General features: G+C 45.2%; 1 protein-coding gene across 11 annotated transcripts in view; it reads right to left on the bottom strand.

Annotated features, from left to right (window-relative positions):
• Positions 1-16,563, bottom strand: part of LOC145351715 (fibroblast growth factor receptor 3-like) — a 170,276-nt gene extending 153,713 nt beyond the window's left edge. For 8 of the 11 annotated variants that reach the window (XM_080201330.1, XM_080201671.1, XM_080201753.1 and 5 more), the window contains exon 1: positions 11,695-12,357. The gene's annotated coding sequence lies outside the window, so the exon portion shown is untranslated. Of the gene's footprint in view, positions 1-7,844; positions 7,929-9,263; positions 9,282-11,694; positions 12,358-16,514 lie in introns of those variants that run through there. The other 3 variants (XM_080201408.1, XM_080201581.1, XM_080201495.1) reach the window with 3 other exon arrangements.
• Between the last annotated feature and the right edge of the window lie 1,706 nt (positions 16,564-18,269).

Below are 18,269 nucleotides of genomic sequence, written 5' to 3'. Positions count from 1 at the left end.
AGCTGGCAGTGAAGACAGGAATAGCAAGAACTCTCTCACCAGGCATTATCTATCCAAACGCCCCAGAGTAACATTTTATCCTCAAAGTCCAGGGCTCCCTTTATTGAACCATCCTACAACATCATCCTTTTCAAAGCTCCATTACCTCTCTCCAGTAGATATTTGAAATATCTTTTGCACGGTTTCATTAATTGTGTTTTAAATTTGCAACGTTTTAGAAAGCAATTGTGGCCAAAAATGCAATCTCAGAGTATTCAGGGCATGAGATTATTGCCAATTTAACTTACTAGGAAAAAACACTTAAAATCAAACTTTGGTTTTCAAAGGGCATCACAGAATGAAGTGTAGTAGTTGGCAGATTTGTCAAATAATTGAGCAATTGTAGATAGACAATTAATATGAAAAACCTTGCAACATGTTCTGTGTTGCTTACATAGTCATGTAGCTTGTTTTAAACTGGCGTCAGGGGGTTGGGGCAGAAGGAGTACGGAGAGAGGAAGGAATCTGCATTCAAAGTACAGCTACTCTCCCGAATGAACTTCTTTTAATGCACAGGATTAAAACACCATTCATGAAACTTGTGAAAGGGTTTATTTTCCAGCTCCAGAGTTGCTTATTCTTATTGGGGTAAATTTCTACCATCACTGGATACCCTGTATTATCTCACCCAAGTGGTCATTTTTCATTTTTGAGTTAAACAATGAGTATTGGAAAGCTATGCAAGCTGAGATCTTAAAGGGGACCCTCAATCTTGTCTTCACTGGTGTCAATCTATGCAGGCTCTATAGGCAGGGTTACTGAACAGCAATTATGAGTGGGAAACCTGGGTGATTTAAACTTACACATGCTCAGATGCTGAGGAGAGTAGCATCTTTATATTGCCACTTTTTTTAATAGGATTTCTAAAGGGACAACCCAACATGACAGTTAATAATAACCCAATGCTGTCACTTGACTGTAAGGATTTATTGCCATCCTGCTCTTTCAGGCCTCTACGACCAGCGACTAAACATTAGCTACTGCAGATCTCTGCAGCCTGGCTAATTTTTAAACCTGAAGTACAAGATCACAGAATTGGGGGTGAAAATAAATCATGAGGTGATGTCACCTTCTCAGTGCCTCTCAATCACTCATGAACACTTCAGTGCTTTTCAAACATGTCACACGGATAAATTCAAACAACTTGGATTGACATTGAGCTTCATGTGAAAGGAGCACTTTGTAAGTGGGGAGCAGAAGGTATCTCCAGCAAGATGGGGTGGGGGGGGAAACAGATCAAAGGAGGGGGCAGACTGAACACACAGTTAGTGTTTTTTGAAGGAAGAAAGACAAATAAACTTGTATTTGTTATCGCACCTTATCACGGCATTTCAGTGTGCCTCACATTCAATAAAAAGAGATTGCATTTATATAGTGCATTCCACAGCTACAAGACTTCTCAAAGCGCTTTACAACCAATGAAGTACTTTGTAAAGTGTAGTCACTGTTGTAATGTGGGAAATGCAGCAGTTGACAGATATTTGGCGAACACAAAAATATGATAATGACCAGATAATTTTTTCTGTAATGTAGATTTAAGGATAAATATTTGCCAGGACATCTGGGATAATTTCCCCACTCCTCTTCAAAACTGTCATGGGACTTTTTACATTCACCTGAGTAGGCAGATGGGGCCTCAGTTTAATGTCTCATTCAAAAGATGGCATTTCCAACAGTGCAGCACTCCCTTGGTACAGCAAGGGAATGTCAGCTTTGTTTTTCTGTTCTCAAGCCCTGGTGTGGGATTTGAATCTGGAATCTTGTGGTCAAGAGTTAAGAGTTTAAAGTTTATTTATCGGTTTCACAAGTAGACTTACATTAACAGTGCAATGAAGTTACTGTGAAAATACCCTAGTTGCCGCACTCCGGCGCCTGTTCGGATACACTGAGAGAGAATTTTGTATGGCTAACGCATCTAACCAGCACATCTTTCAGACTGTGGGAGGAAATTGGAGCACCTGGGGGAAACCCACACAGACACAGGGAGAATGTGCAAACTCCACCAAAGCTGGAAATTGAACGCAGGTTCCTGGCGCTGTACAGCTACAATGCTAACCACTGTGCCACCGTGCCACCTATGCTACCAACTGAGCCATGACCAACACAACAAAATTACTGATGAAATTTACTCAGAGGCTGCATGGACCCAAATGCTGCACCCAACTTTGCCCATCATGAGTTCCTGTAAAATACAATAAACTGACCAGTGAAGTTGTTTTTGATGGTGTTATTCAAGGAAGGAATGTTGGACAGGGCACCAACAGAATCCTAGATTCATCTTTGAATTTGATATTGCAAATATCTAAGGAAGGAAGAGTGCTAACAAGCCAAAGCATTTTAGCAAAGTTGTTCTGAGGGACAAGGCATTGGTTTCTGAGTTGGAGAAAGATCACCAAGCTTTGCAGTTGTCTGGGTAAGTCAAATTGTAAGAAAAATTGTGGATGCATTCAATGCTGAGAAAACAACTAAAAGATGAAAGACCTGAAGATGGATCCCATAAAATTCTGCTGTCCAAACTGAGTGCAGTTGGCAACAGATGAAAAGGAAGCCAAGAGAAAAAAAAAACAATCTTAGGAGACCAGAATAGAAACTAAATCATACTTTGATGCATCGTGTAACCTTGAGCTCAGCAGAGATGCAACCGGCTTTGTAAAAAAAAGTGTAAGTTTTCAGATTTGGTTTAGTCAATTAGAAAATTGACAAGCTCTTGAAAATGTCCAGAATAAGAAAGGATTTCATTTCTCCCCTCTTCAATCTTTCCTCCTCCTCTACTGAAGGCATCACCTCTTCATTAGGAAGCGGTTCCCACAGCACCACCTTTCGCTGTCTCGTACTCGCAGTGAACCTTCATGTGTGAGTCTAGACAGCAAGTACAAGCAAACTAGGGATGGACATCATAGCCAGGTGCAAACCTGCCTCGATCTGTCACTCATACAGATCATCGGATCATTGCTTGAGAAATCTTAAAAGGGTATGGGAAAGAGGCAAGACAGTAGGATTAGAATAAGAAATAAGAAATAAGAAATAAGAAATAGGAGCAGGAGTAGGCCATCTGGCCCTTCGAGCCTGCCCCGCCATTCAATAAGATCATGGCTGATCTGTCGTGGCTCAGTTCCACTTTCCCGCTCTCTCCCCATAACCCTTAATCCCCTCTCTTATCAAAAACCCATCAACCCGCTTCTTAAAAATATTTAGCGAGGCAGCCTCCACCACTTCAACGGGCAGAGAATTCCAGAGATTCACCACCCTTTGAGTGAAGAAGTTCCTCCTCAACTCCGTTCTGAACCGCCCCCCCTTTATCTTGAGGCTGTGCCCCCTAGTCCTACTGTCTTTTTTGAGCGGGAAGAGTCTTTCCACCTCTATCCTATCCATCCCATTCATCATCTTATACGTCTCAATGAGATCTCCCCTCATTCTTCTAAACTCTAACGAGTACAAGCCCAGTTTATTCAGCCTCTCCTCATAGCTCAACCCCCTCAACTCCGGTATCAGCCTAGTAAACCTCCTCTGCACTCCCTCCAGGGCCAAAATATCCTTGCGCAGGTGCGGCGCCCAAAACTGCACACAGTACTCCAGCTGCGGCCTCACCAATGCCCTATACAGCTGCAGCAAGACCTCCCTACTTTTATATTCAATCCCCCTCGCTATGAAGGCCAGCATCCCATTCGCCTTCCTGACCACCTGCTGCACTTGCAGGCTGGGTTTTTGCGACTCATGCACAAGGACCCCGAGGTCCCTCTGCACCGTCGCCTGCTGCAGTTTTTCGCCACGTAAGTAATAGTCCTTCCTACCATTCTTCCTACCAAAGTGGACCACCTCACACTTGCCAACATTAAATTCCATTTGCCATTTCCTGGCCCATTCGCCCAGCCTATCTAGATCCTTCTGCAGACTCTCCACACCCTCCGCACAATTTGCCTTTCCCCCAATCTTGGTGTCATCAGCAAATTTCGACACCCTACACTCGGTTCCCTCCTCCAGATCATCTATATAAATGGTAAATAGCTGAGGCCCCAGCACCGACCCCTGGGGCACCCCACTAGTCACCAACCGCCAATCCGAATAGCACCCATTGACCCCCACTCTCTGCCTCCTATTTGACAACCAATCCTCTATCCACGCTAACACCCTACCCCCAACTCCATGTCCTCTGACCTTCTGCAGTAACCTCTTGTGAGGTACCTTATCAAACGCCTTCTGAAAATCCAGAAAGACCACATCCACCGGCTCTCCTCTATCCACCGCCCTAGACACATCCTCATAGAACTCCAGTAAATTTGTCAGACACGACTTCCCTTTAATGAAACCGTGTTGCGTCTGCCCTATCAAGCAATTCCCTTCAAGATGCCTCGCAATTTCCTCCTTAATGACGGATTCTAACATTTTACCTACCACAGACGTTAAACTAACCGGCCTGTAATTCCCCGCCTTTTGCCTGGCACCCTTCTTAAACAACGGCGTAACATTAGCCGTTTTCCAATCCTCCGGCACTTCCCCGGAATCCAGCGACGTCTGGAAAATAACCACCAAGGCATCCACTATCACCTCCGCCATTTCTTTCAGAACCCTCGGATGCATTCCATCCGGTCCTGGGGACTTGTCCACAATCAGCCCCTCCAGTCTGTCGCGCACCACCTCTCTAGTAACAGTAATGTCATTAAGACCCTCCAGTCCTACCACCTTTCCATCGCTAACACCCGGCAAATTATTCACGTCCTCCTCCGTGAAGACAGAAACAAAAAAGTTATTCAAGACCTTAGCCATATCCCCATCCCCTACCACTAGGTCCCCTTTCTCATCCGCTAAGGGACCAACGTTCACCCTAGCCAGCCTCTTCCTTTTTATATATTTATAAAAACTCTTGCTATCCTTTTTTTATATTATATTATAATAGATCCCTAACATGAAGAAATATGCCAGTGTAAACTTGTTGAGGTGAACGATCAGTTTCTATGCTGTAGCATTATATAATTAAAGGTTTACACATACATTTTCCAGTAGGGGTCACTAGATAACCATCACGATTGGGAACCCATGGAATTTGGGACATTTTCTATGTTAAAGGAGCTATATCAATGCATCTTGTTGTTGCTGCTTTTTCCCGCTCGAGCAGAGGAATAGTGGCATCAATATCACAGGCCTGATTAGCATCAGCTCACTGAGTAGAAACGAAGAAGTGAACACCTGGCTCAGCTGAGAGTGGCTGTTAAGCTTTGAGTGCTGGGGTTTTAGCACCAGTTTTAGGATCAGAATGAGTTAATTTGGTGGGAACACAACAAATCTCTTCACAGACAAGGCAGCACATCTTTAACAGTTTCACACATCAAAGAAAATTTTCCAAATGAAAATGACAGGTGACATTGTATGCTTGGACTGTGACATCTGCAGTTTTAAATGACTTTTTGCCACTGAAATAATGGGTGTATAAGTGTGCTACTCTGTGCCAAAATGATATTCTCTCTACAACAGCAATAACTGTACATCAAAAATACCTGATGAGTTGTAAAGCACTTTGAAATATTTTGAGGTCACCCACTATATAAATGCAAGTTCTTTGCTTTCAATTACTTCTTTCCCAAATCATCTTGCCTCACTCCCCACCATTACAAAATTATTTTCTCCCTTCCTCACTTTTGGATTCACAAGAACTGGTGTTTTCTCGCACCTTACCAATTCGTTTTGTATAGACAGGGATGAGATGGCGGCCATTCATTATGGGAGACACCACAACTGAGTCCTTTGCCTACCAGCCTCGACATTCGCACTTGTGTCCTTCCCCTGCTGAGTCCTTCAATAGCATTAGGGAACCCTTTGGCCTATGGTATGACTTAAGAATGCTTGGGTTAGTAGTTATGCTCCCGTCATTATTCCATCTGATGCCAATTACCTCAACATAGACCAGAGATATATCCAAAGTCAAGGTCAATTTACACAGCTCAGTAACACGCCACATGTGACTAGTAAGATGGGATGGAAAGCTCTGCATAATGGCGGCACAGCTGAATTATTCCCTTTTCCACAGCGGCATTCTTGAAAGAGCCAAAACCAGAGACATCTGATTGATTCTAGGACAAACATAATCCTCAGTACTCAGATACGATCATGTGAAGGTATTTTGGAAGGAATTCTGGATGGGTCCCATATATCTTTTGCCAATTTTCTCTCTCTCTCTCCACCTGTTCCCTTCTTTAAAGCATTCGCTCACTTTTTTTTGGATATAGTGCCAGGGGCACTTTTTGCCCTTTGATATCCCATTCAAATGGCCAAGGTTGATGTGAGAGTCATCTGAGCACCAGCAAGCTATCTTACTATAGAGTACAGCAGAATTGAACTTGATTAACAAGGAGGGAGAGGTTATTGGGGTAGGCAGGAATGTGGGCTTGAAGTTACAATCAGATCAGCTAGAATCTTATTGAGTGGAAGAGCAGAGCCTACTCCTGTTCCTCTTTGGTAAGTTCGTATGACCCTCTCCTTAACCAGAATTCACATACAGGTACGTCAAGGAGGGCCACTGCACAATGATCAGAAGAAAGGTGCCTTGTTAGTTTTTCTTTCCCTAATTTGGAGAACAGAGATAGCGGCAATGCCTCACCGTTGCCCTTGGCTGAAAACAGCTAGTATATGCAGACTGAATATACACTTCAACAGCTTTGTCATTGCAACCAAAAATTACTGAAAAGTATCAAAATTTTGAGTCAGCACAAATCTATCTAATTTCAAGTGTATCTGCACCTAATGGTGACCATTCAAATGGCCAGTGAGTTGGTCATTCTCAAATCACAGAATGCCTACAGTGCCTAAGGTGGCCATTCAGCCCATCAAACCTGTACCGACAACAATTCCATCTAGGCCCTTTCCCCACAGCCCCAGGTATTTAAGAACATAAGAACATAAGAAATAGGAGCAGGAGTAGGCCATCCAGCCCTTCGAGCCTGCCCCGCCATTCAATAAGATCATGGCTGATCTGTCGCTGCTCAGTTCCACTTTCCTGCCCTCTCCCCATAACCCTTAATCCCCTCTCCTATCAAAAACCCATCAACCCGCGTCTTAAAAATATTTAGCGAGGCAGCCTCCACCTGCTAATCCCTCTGACACTAAAGGTCAATTTAGCATAACCAATCAAAGTAACCCATACATTTTAGGAGTGTGGGAGGAAAATGGAGCACCTGGAGGAAACCCACGCAGACATGGGGAAAATGTGTAAATTCCACACAGATAGTCACCCGAGGCCTGTATTGAACAAGGGTCCCTGGCACTGTGAGGCAGCAGTGCTAACCACTGTGCTGCCCTAAATCTAAAATGTATTTTAATTTTGGTGGCAGACAATTTATTTTCTACCAGTGTGGGTTATTCCTGACTGATGCACACATGGCACACATGAACCCTTTTCAAGGTTGCAGTAGCACAATGCATCCTATTTTTATTTGAAATAAAAACATTGTCAAAAGATATAACCAATTAATTTTATTTGAATGGACCTTTCACTAAATCCAGTTTATTAGCAATGAACATTTAGGAGAGAGTAAATAATCTTGAAAATTGCTGTTTCTTTTAACTAAAACTCAAACATCTTTCACAGGAAAAGACATCCTCCCAGGATTTATATAGAATCCCCACCATGCAGAAGGAGGCCATTCGGTCCATCGATCCTACACTGATAACAATCCCACCCGCCCTATTCCGTTTTTACTCTGCTAGTCCCCCTGACACGAAGGGACATTGTCAATTAACCTAACCTGCACACCTCTGGAGTGTGGGAAGAAACCGGAGCGCCCGGAGGAAACCCAGTGCAGAAAGTTGGTTACCTCTGATTTTTTTGAAAAAAGACTCCTTTGCCAGTTGTTCATCTTCTGGGAGGCTGTTTCTAACTTAGCGGAGAACGTGGATCATTTTCTCTCCTGAAATGCATCATTCTCGTCCCGCTCCGCATACCACCAGCCGCTAACTGGCTAATTATTCACCTCCCAGCTCAGTGCAACTCAGTTAAATGTCATCAATCTCAGTTGACCGAAGGTACCTCCTATCGGTGACATTGCCAGGTTTCTCTTTGTTCCACACACACACACACACACACACACACACGCTTTTTTCCCTCTGCTTACCGCACGCATTCACTTCTCTACATCGCTAATAAATATGTACAATATTGCAGAAAGAGTCTCACAGGAGTACACTGTACATCCAGAAGAATGGCACTCTGTGTAAGCTACAAGGCTGAATGCTACACTGGAGGATTGAAATATGCTGAGCAGAGTAAATAGGTATTCAGTCTCCATACTGAGCTCCCTTTTACAAGTTCCTCAACATGCACTTTCCATCACACAACGCATATACACCTCATAGATTCCGTGCAGTGCTTAAAATCAAACTGCTGGAAACGCGCAGCGGGTCAGGGTAACATCTGGAGGAGAAAGGGGGATTTTGACAGTCCTTCCCTAGACAGCTACACACCCTTCAAATGTAATGCTTTTAGGTGGATGATAAGTCTCCTGAGTCATACCCAAAAGGTCAACCCAGCTTTTCAAAAACATTCTGAGTTCTTTTTGCACATTTCTGTGATTTTTTTTACCGCCCAATGTTAAAAGCGCAATGAGGAATGTGCACCACTCAGAACACAGCAACCAACCCCCCCAAAAACCAGGATTCACTTCCCCACAAAGCCATTCTCCACCAATTCTCCACCCTTTCTGCTGTGGGGCTGACCTGCTGTATATTCCTCACCTGTCTCTCTCTAATACACAAGAGAAATAAAACACTGAGAACGCTTGCGACATTTGCATTTGGTAAATGGGACATGCAAACCCTCCCGGCGTGGCGACAACCGAATTAATACTTAATTCCCAAAGATACACCGCTTTTAACATTCTGGGTGGCACTCAGTCCTCTCCCTCCCCCTCGGCTCCGATGGTGAGGGTTTGGGGTCAGTCTCAGGAGCTGGCCACCTTACACCCTGCACCAAGTTAACCACTGGCTAAAGGGCAATGGGCCAATTTTGCAAAGGGTTATTGGTGATTCTCTCCTCTGCGGAGAAATACCATCCCCTATACCGAGCCAGCCAGCCGCTCTGAAGCCTGGCAGTGCCCCCTGATCTTCATTCACACTGATGGCACCCATCGTCAATCCACTGTCCCCCCACCCTCTGCCGAATTAATTTTAGTTACCCTGCAAGGTTTCTTCCTCTCTCTCTCTTCCTCCCCAGTGTGAGCGAGTCGCTGTCAAGTTACCTTTCAAAGCCCGCACACCGTCCACCTGAGACCCCCACCGCCGGCTCTTGTCATCCCTTTCCCAGCGCCCCGGCCATCCCATAGTGAAGCCAATTCCAAAAAAAGGTGGTCTATCAGCGTCAGCATTTAATTATCAGCATTTCTCAATGATTTGACATCACCCTTTATATCTCCAATGAAGCGGGGTGGGTGGGTATTTCTAACTCTCTTTCTTAATTGAAACATCCCCCCCCCGACAATCCCAGGGGCTGTCTAATCCAACACATGATGTAGAGATGCCGGCGTTGGACTGGGGTAAACACAGTAAGAAGTCTCACAACACCAGGTTAAAGTCCAACCAGTTTATTTGATAGTAATGTGGGATTACTAGCAAATAAAACTGGCTGGACTTAAATCTGGTGTTGTGAGACTTCTTACTGTGCTAATCCAACACAACCCATTAAAAGCCAGGATAGAAAGTATAGGGGAATTTCACAGGAACTTCATTGCAGTGCTAATGTAAGCCTTACTTGTGACCAATAAACAAAGTTTTTTTTTAGGAAGAGGGTCACTCCGGTTTTATACCCCCCCCTCCGCCCCCGCCGCCCCTCAACTGGAAATCGAATCGCAACTTTGTCCAAGTCTGTAACTGAAATCTTCAATCCAATCTCTCCAGCTCCGCTGACATTTGCCAAGTGCTGGAGGCATGTGCTGAAGGGCTCTGCAACCATCCGACACTTGAGCGAATTCCCGGAATATTTTCTCTTTTCAGACCTTTTTTGCACTCGCTTCACTATGGGATGGCCGGGGCGCTGGGGAAGGGATGACAAGAGCCGGGGTTTTGGTGGGGGGTGGGTGTCCTCAGGTGGATGGTGTGCGGCCTTTGAAAGGTAACTTGACAACGACACGCTCACACTGGGGAGGAAGAGAGAGAGAGAGCAAGAACCCTGCGTCAGGGGGAAACTTTGCAGGGTAACTAAAGGTAAGCTGTTCGACAGAGGGTGGAGGGACAGTGGAGACTCTGCTGGGGGGGACAGTGGACACTGCTGGAGGGAGAGACAGTGGACACTGCTGGGAGAGAGAGTGGACACTGCTGGGGTGGACAGTGGACACACTGCTGGAGTGGACAGTGGACTCTGCTGGGCGAGAGACACTGGACACTCTACTGGGGGAGAGACAGTGGACACTGTGCTGGGGGAGAGACAGGGGACACTCTGCTGGGGGGTCAGGGGACATTCTGCTGGGGGACAGACAGGGGACACTGCTGGGGGGACAGTGGACACTGCTGGAGTGGACAGTGGACACTGCTGGGCGAGAGACAGTGGACACTGCTGGGGGAGAGACAGTGGACACTCAGCTGGGGGAGACAGTGGACACTGCTGGAGTGGACAGTGGACACTCTGCTGGGGGGACAGTGGACACTGCTGGGGAGGAGACAGTGGACATTCTGCTGGGGGGGGGACAGTGGACACTCTGTTGGGGGGGACAGTTGACTCTTGGGGGGGACAGTGGACACTCTGTTGGGGAGGAGACAGTGGACACTCTGTTGGGGGGGACAGTGGACACTCTGTTGGGGAGGAGACAGTGGACACTGCTGGGGAGAGACAGTGGACACTGTGCTGGGGGGGGTGCAGTGGACACTGTGGGAGGGGGAATGGTGGATACACTGACGGTGGGGTGAGGGGCTCCAGATGTCCGAGCGTATCACTTCCATTTGAAAGCCGCGCTGAAGGTTGATTGGGTTGCGGGGGGGGGAGGTCTCCAGTTCAGACTGCCGCCTGTAAAGTTGAGTAAATAAATCACTCCGGCCCGCTGTGAGTGTGAGATCCAGCGGCTGCCTCATCATTGCACTCTCCTCCTCTTCGGAGATGCTCCACAAAACTCTGTACCAGCTGCTTTCTCTACTCTGGCGAGGTGGGCCAGCGGTAACAATAAGAAGACAGACTTCATCCACCCAGTATAATTCAGATCATCGATCGTGCCTCTGGCTCTTATAAGAAAAGAAAATCTGAACCCGTCAATTGAAAAAGGCTACATACTTAATTACTTCCCACTGGAGGGGACACTGCCTCCAGCTTCCCCACCAGTTCCAATATTCTGAACTTTAACAACTCGCTCCGAACTGAATAAAAGTGTGCAATTATGTGGGTGCTAATATATACACAGATTTCACTGCTTAGTCATTGTAAACCCCGGTGGGCCAGGCAATCTCCCTGCTGAGTTTCCAGAGTGAAGCAACTGTCCAGCTCCCAGCCCTCCTCCACACCGCCTCCCCCCTCTCTCCATATATCATACACCCCCTAATTGGCTCATAGCTTCTAGCTGAAGGGATGCCCTGCAGAGAAACCCTCACCCCCCAAGGCAAGGCCAACGAACTGATCTTAGAATCCACCGTCCCTTCCATTAAAATAAAAATGAGAGAGAGAGAGAGAGAAACGTCCTTTTTACTGACCAGTGACGGGAAACGACGCTGCTCCCGAGATTAAAAAGGTGCCGATTCCAATCAGTCGGGAATCCCTCGAGTCCCCCACAGCATTAAAAAAAAAGTTCAGTCTTCTCCTCCCGGGAGGGGGGAAACCAGAAAAAAAGACGAGAAATTGAGACTTATCTTTCAATATTCAAAGTCATTTGTAAATCCAAACAAGACTCTGGAAACTTGTCAAGGGATCCCGAGAAATGGCAATCTCTTCAACAGCCTGCCAGGCCGATCATTTGGTTATTTCTGTGATCCAGAGATTCCTGTGCATCTTCAGTTTTCCTCCCGTTGTTTTGTTTTTAAAAAACAGAAACAAGAAAGAATGTCGTTTTCTTCTGCCCGGTACTGATTTTTGCCTTTGAGGAGAGAGAGAGAGAGAGAGTTCCTACGGCTGTTGCTGTTTTTTCTTACCCCCAGTGGTTGTAACTATATTCTCAGGAAGGCTCCGGCGATCTCTCCGTTGTAGCTTGTCTATTTTTTCTTCTCTTTTTTTTGCTTTGCTGTGTGTGAGTGAGAGTGAACGTGTGTGTGTGTGTGTGCGTGTGTATGTGTGTGTGTGAAAGCTTGGCTCGCTGACTTTAACTGCCAGAGCAGAGGCAAGAGGCAAGTGAGAGAAAACGTAGGAAGATCAGGTTTCAGTGTCTGGAGCAGTGGGCAGTGACGCTCGCTGCAAGGGAAGGAGGTTTGGTGGGAGTGTAGAGCAGGCTCCAAGCTCCTCCCTTTCCCTCTCCCTCTCCCAGGGCTGCCCGAAGCTCGCAACAAACTGATGGCATCGCTGACAGATTCTTTACATGTATATAAAGCATCTCACTTCGTCAGTACCTCCTCCCCTTTCCCAATCGCCCTAGAGGTTTTGACGGCTGATCTCCAAAGAGCGCGGAATCCCCAGGACCGCTGTTTAAAATGGTCAGGAATTTTGCCAATTCGAAATTATCTCAAGAAATTTTCCCCGAGTCCATAAATATCGCCGGAGAGTGCATTTAGATGGCCATGCTCCCCCCCCCCCGCCCCCCGCCACCCCATCAATTCTTTTAATATACAGAAAATTATCTTCAGAAAGCATTTTTAGAATGTTACTGGGACACAGGTTGTGGTCATGAGCCCCAGAATAGCGGGAATATACCCGACATTGCACCGGTTAGTTAGGCTGCAGTTCCAGCCTCTGTGAACATTCTGTAATCACAAATGTTACATCTTGCATGAACCAAAGCAATCGTACCAACGGCTAATACAGAGCACTGGCTGATATTGCACTTGCTGGTACAGCCACTCTGCCTGCTGATATCATGCCCACTGTGTGCCATGCCACCCAACACCTTCTGTGTCACCGCCACTAATAGGATGCCTCCTGAGATATCAGCCATTACTTCAATGGACTGTCCATGTAGTCTCTGAGCCCTCCGCAAGCTTGTGGCTTCTGCTACCAAATAAACCTGTTAACCTGGAGTTGTGAGACTTCTTACCATGTAGTCTCTGACAGAGATTTTCCCGAGGAAGGTTAGATGTGTTTTTTTTTCTCTCGGGGGGGGGGGGGCATAGAATAAATTGGTGGGTACAGTATTTCAATCTGCTCACGTGTGCCTCCTAGCGGGAAGATCAGGTAGTGAGAGTTTTCAACGATTTATTCAACCATAAAGTGGTATTTATTACAAATTTTCACCTTCACACCAGCAATTGGGTAAAAAAGAATCGCCAAACGTTGAGGCAACAGTGCAAGAGTTTGATCAATCCTTCATTTGAAATATCATATAGAAACCGTGTGTCTTAAAACAGTAAATAATAAGTTACTCAGCAGGTCTGGCAGCATCTGTAAGGAAAGAAAAGAGCTGACGTTTTAAGACACACGACAACGCAGAATCGCTGAGCAGAAACTGATAGCCAAGTTCCGCACACAAGAGGACGGTCTCAACAGGGATCATGTCACACTATCTGTAACCCCCACGACTTGCCTGGGCTTGCAAAATCTCACTAACTGTCCTGGCTTGAGACAATTCACACCTCTTTAACCAGTGGCTTAACCCTCTCTCCACTCGCACTGTCTGTATCTGTAAAGATTTGATTACCTGTTAAGACTTGCATTCCAACCATTATCTTGTAATTGAATTTGTCTATATTTGCCCTGTTTGTGAACACAACTCCTCACTCACCTGATGAAGGAGCAGTGCTCCGAAAGATAGTACTACCAAGTAAACCTGTTGGGCTTTAACCTGGTGTTGTGAGACTTCTTACTGTGCTTTCCCCAGTCCAACGCTGGCATCTCCACATCGGTTGGAGTCTAGAAGACCCTTTGTCGACAAAGGATCATCTGGATTCCAAACGTCAGCTCTTTTCTTACTGCCAGATCTTCTGAGATTTGGATTTTTTTGGATTCAGACTCCAGCATCCACAGTAATTTGCTTTTATTTAATAATAAGTTGCTATTGCTAGCTTCAGAAATCAAATTGCGTTCAAAAAAGTCCTGTGTTTCTCCATTAACAGTTAGTAGCCGCCCTGACTATTTTAGCCACCGCATTGATTTGGATGCGGGACATTTTTGAAATATCCGATTCCAAGTTAGGAGCACGCTATGTCCAAGGGGTGCTAAAAGGAATTGAAGAATTCGTCCCCGTATGGTGCACAACGTGGAAACATGCAATGGTCAAAGGAACTCACTGACAAACAGACTGTAAATGGCAGGCCTGCTTTTCCCCTGCACCCAGGCAGATGGCCTTTGCCACTCTCTACAAATCAAACACTTCTCGACCGAACTTGTCTGAAGCATTAGCCTACAGTAAAAAAAACATTAGATTTAACCGCAATCTTTCAAATAACTCATTCCCTTTTCACCTAAATATCCCAGTATTAGGATGCAGAATCAGGCCAGTTAGGGACAAAAATATAAACCAACAATTTTAAAATCATACAAAATAGTTTATTTAAAAAAAATGGGAGGGAGGAATGTAAAAATGAATGAATATGGTTTAATTTCCCTTTACTCTCCTTTGTTGAGCGTACAAAGGATAAAGCCTAATTAGCCAGACTACTGTGAACAGGCAGTGTCTTTCCTTCCAGATGAAGGGGGTGCGTGAGGTGGCAGTATGATCAACAGAGAGAAAGGGAGAGGAGTGAGTGTCACAGACAGCTTGGCGTTAAAAACTCTGAACTGCCACCAAGTGACAGCTTTACAGACCGCCCAACAATAGAGAGAAGCTTTGCATTAATGGACGGATTGATGAGCCTAATTTAGGCCGCTCCGCTTCCCTGACCCCTCTACCGCTCTGGCGAGCACTGGCTGCCTTCTTTCTTTTCCCCTTTCGACACTATTCTGCCGGCTGAATAAACTTATCAGCCACAGTAACTCCATTCTGCGGGCTGAGAAACACCTTTGTGACAGCCGCCGAAGAAAGACGCTGCTTTGCAAGACAATGAGGGTCCCATAATCTCCTCATTGTCCCTCATTAGGGTGGCAGAACCTGCCTAATTGGAAAGTTATAGGATCCAACTAATACTCCTTAAATTAACCTGCGGAGTAATAAAGAAATCTCTCTTTCCACCCAGATACACATGTGACAGGGATAACACGTATTCTTTGTTTGTAAACTCCATGCACCCCTACCCTCCCCGTCTCTCTTTCGGAATCGGGTGCTACGATTTTAGGTGCTTCTATATCACAGCGGGCTGCCGATGACTCAAAAAGTACATGTTTAATGACCTCCATAAGACTGACAGCACTAAAGGAGAGAATTTTGTACATCACCTTATTAAATCTTCAGGACATTTCGCAGGGTGGTTTGTATCGAATGGTTATTTTTTGGGGGCTCATTATTGTTTTATAGATAAACACAACAGCTAATAATACCAAACAAAATAAGATTAGCCTATTAATGTTTTTTTTAAGGCCAGGCCACTAGGTAAACTCCCCCACCCCTTCAGATTTTTAAACTGTATAGCGCAAGAAACAATATTTTTCACTGTATGCTAATACATGTGACAATAATAAATCAAATCAAACTGAGCAGACTCAGTTTAATGTAACAGCAAAGTACTGCAGATACTGGCAATCCAAAATAAAATCAGAAAATGTTGGAAAAACTCTGCAGGGTTGGCAACATCTGTGTGGGGTTATGGGCCTGGGTAAGATGCTCTGTCAGAGAGTCAGTGCAGACTCGATGGGCCCAATGGTCTCTTCTGCCCTGTAGGGATTCTATCTGTGGAAAGAGAACTGAGTCTGTAACAGATTCTGTTTTTGTCTCGACGGAGACTGCCAGGCCTCCGTTTAATGTGTCACCCAAGAGGCGCACCTCTCATTGCGATTATATGTTGATGTTCTGAAGTGGGGCTGCAACCCATGTCCTTCAGGACTCAAAAGATAACGGAGCCCTTTTTAATATTAGATTTATTCAACATTTAGGAAATGGCGCCATACAATGTAGCGACAACAGAAACAGTCCAGGCTAAAATATCCACTGATGCCGCATTCTGCACAATTATTACCACACCACCTTCAAAAACTAAACTTTCATTTGTTTCTGATTTTGTTTTGCGTTTTAAACACTGATCATAAAATGCCATCCTTAAATTCCTTCCCAAATGAAGCATCCACAGAATCTTTTGGCGATATTTTAGGTGATGGTGCATTCCGTTTTTATCAAAATATTTCGCTGATGGCTTCAGTGAGTAACAAAAAATAAATGCACTGCGTTCCATTACCAGTTTGTATACAGTGGGTTAGAAATGAGTTAACAATCTGGCAGGAAGGGAACATCTACAGGTTAACAATGGGAAGTATGCAAAGAAGCATGTAGTACAGTAAGTACTGCTAAAAGCAAAGGCTCCTCTTGTGCAGGGAAATCTGTAACTAAATCACTCTGCACTGCAGCAACTCACCAAGGCTCCTTCAATAGCACCTCACAAACATGTCACTCCTACCCTAGAGGGACAATAGTAACTGATGCATGTCAAAGTAGGTTCACCAGGATGTTGCCTGGTCTCTAGTTTGTTGGCTATGAGGAGAGGAATAAACTAGGATTGTTTTTACTAGAAGGACTGAGTCGGAGGGGAGATCTGATAGAGGTCTACAAGTTATGAGATGCGTAGACAGGGTGGATAGTCAGAGGCTTTTTCCCCAGGGAAAAAGGGGGCACAGGTACAAGGTGAGAAGGGGAAAGTTTAAGGGAGATGTGAGGGCAAGTTTTTCATGCAGAGTGTGGTGGGTGCCTGGAACATGCTGCCAGAGGAGGTGGTGGAAGCAGGCACATTATCAATAGTTAAGAGACATCTGGATCGGTATATGAATATGGAGGGAATAGAGGGATATGGACCGATAAGGGCAGAAGGTTTTTGTTTTAGTCTAGATAAGGCACTATGATCGGCACAGTTTTGGAGGGCCAAAGGGCCTGTTCCTGTGCTGTACTTTTCTTTGTTCTCTTTGTTCTTAACATTCATCTCCTGCAAGTTCTCCTCCAAACAATTCACTATCATGACTTGGAAATATATGACTGTCCCTTTAATGTTGCTGAGTCAAAATGCTGGAACTTCCTTCCTAACAGCACTGTAGATGTAACTACATCACGACTGCAATAGTTCAAGAAGATGACTCATCATCACCTTCTCAAGGTCAATTAGGTCAACTGGGATTCCTGGAAAAGAATCAGGAATGGGGATCTTGGCCAACCTTCCCCTTTCCTAATTCAGGAATGTTGAGGTCAACTACAGAGTCCTGACTGCTGTTTCAACTGGAACCAGTGAACTTGCCTCAGACGGGGCACTTCATCTGGAATCTGCGTGGTCTATATGATTCAGCCACTCACTAAACCATTGGGTATTTTGGAGAGATGTTCACTAACATTTGATTCCAATCAGGTAAACTGACTCTGTTATTACAAACACAATACGTGTTGTGTTGACAAATCATGTTATTGAAATGTTTCAACAGATTTAAAAAATTTGAGTGTGCAGTTCTCAGTGAGGATGTGTAGCTAAGCGACTGAATCAGATCAGATTTCCATCACCCAAAATTAATGTAGCTTTGAATCATTTTGATGTTAATCAATACCTGAAATTTAATCTCTTAACAATCAATCGCATTGTGATTAACAAAGGTCGCAATGCATCATAGAATCCTACAGTGTAGCAGGAGGCCATTCGGCCCATCAAGTCTGCACTGGGCACAATCTCACCCAGGCCCTATCCCCATAACCCCATGCATTTGTCCTAACTAGTCCCCCTAACACTAAGGGGCAATTTAGCATGGCCAACCCACCTAACCCGCACACCTTTGGACAGTTGGAGGAAACCGGAGCACCCAGAGGAAACCCACGCAGACACAGGGAGAACACGCAAACTCCACACAGACAGTGACCCAAGCCAGGAATCGAACACTGGTTCCTAGTGTTGTAAGGCAGCAGTGCTAACCACTGTGCCACCATGGTGGGCTATCAGACTGACCTGGTATCCCTGGAGCAATTCAGGTTATCCTTAAAGAGGCACTATTCTGCTGTAGGCAAGATATGAAGGTAAACTGGTGACAGCTTAAAATGGCCTAAACTGTCACGATGGAGATTTAAATTACT

This window comes from Carcharhinus amblyrhynchos, chromosome 1, assembly GCF_965287045.1.
Source record: "Carcharhinus amblyrhynchos chromosome 1, sCarAmb.v2.hapA, whole genome shotgun sequence".
Lineage (NCBI taxonomy): Eukaryota > Metazoa > Chordata > Chondrichthyes > Carcharhiniformes > Carcharhinidae > Carcharhinus > Carcharhinus amblyrhynchos.
Note: the sequence above shows the minus strand (reverse complement) of the source record. Positions and strands in the feature narration are given on the sequence as shown.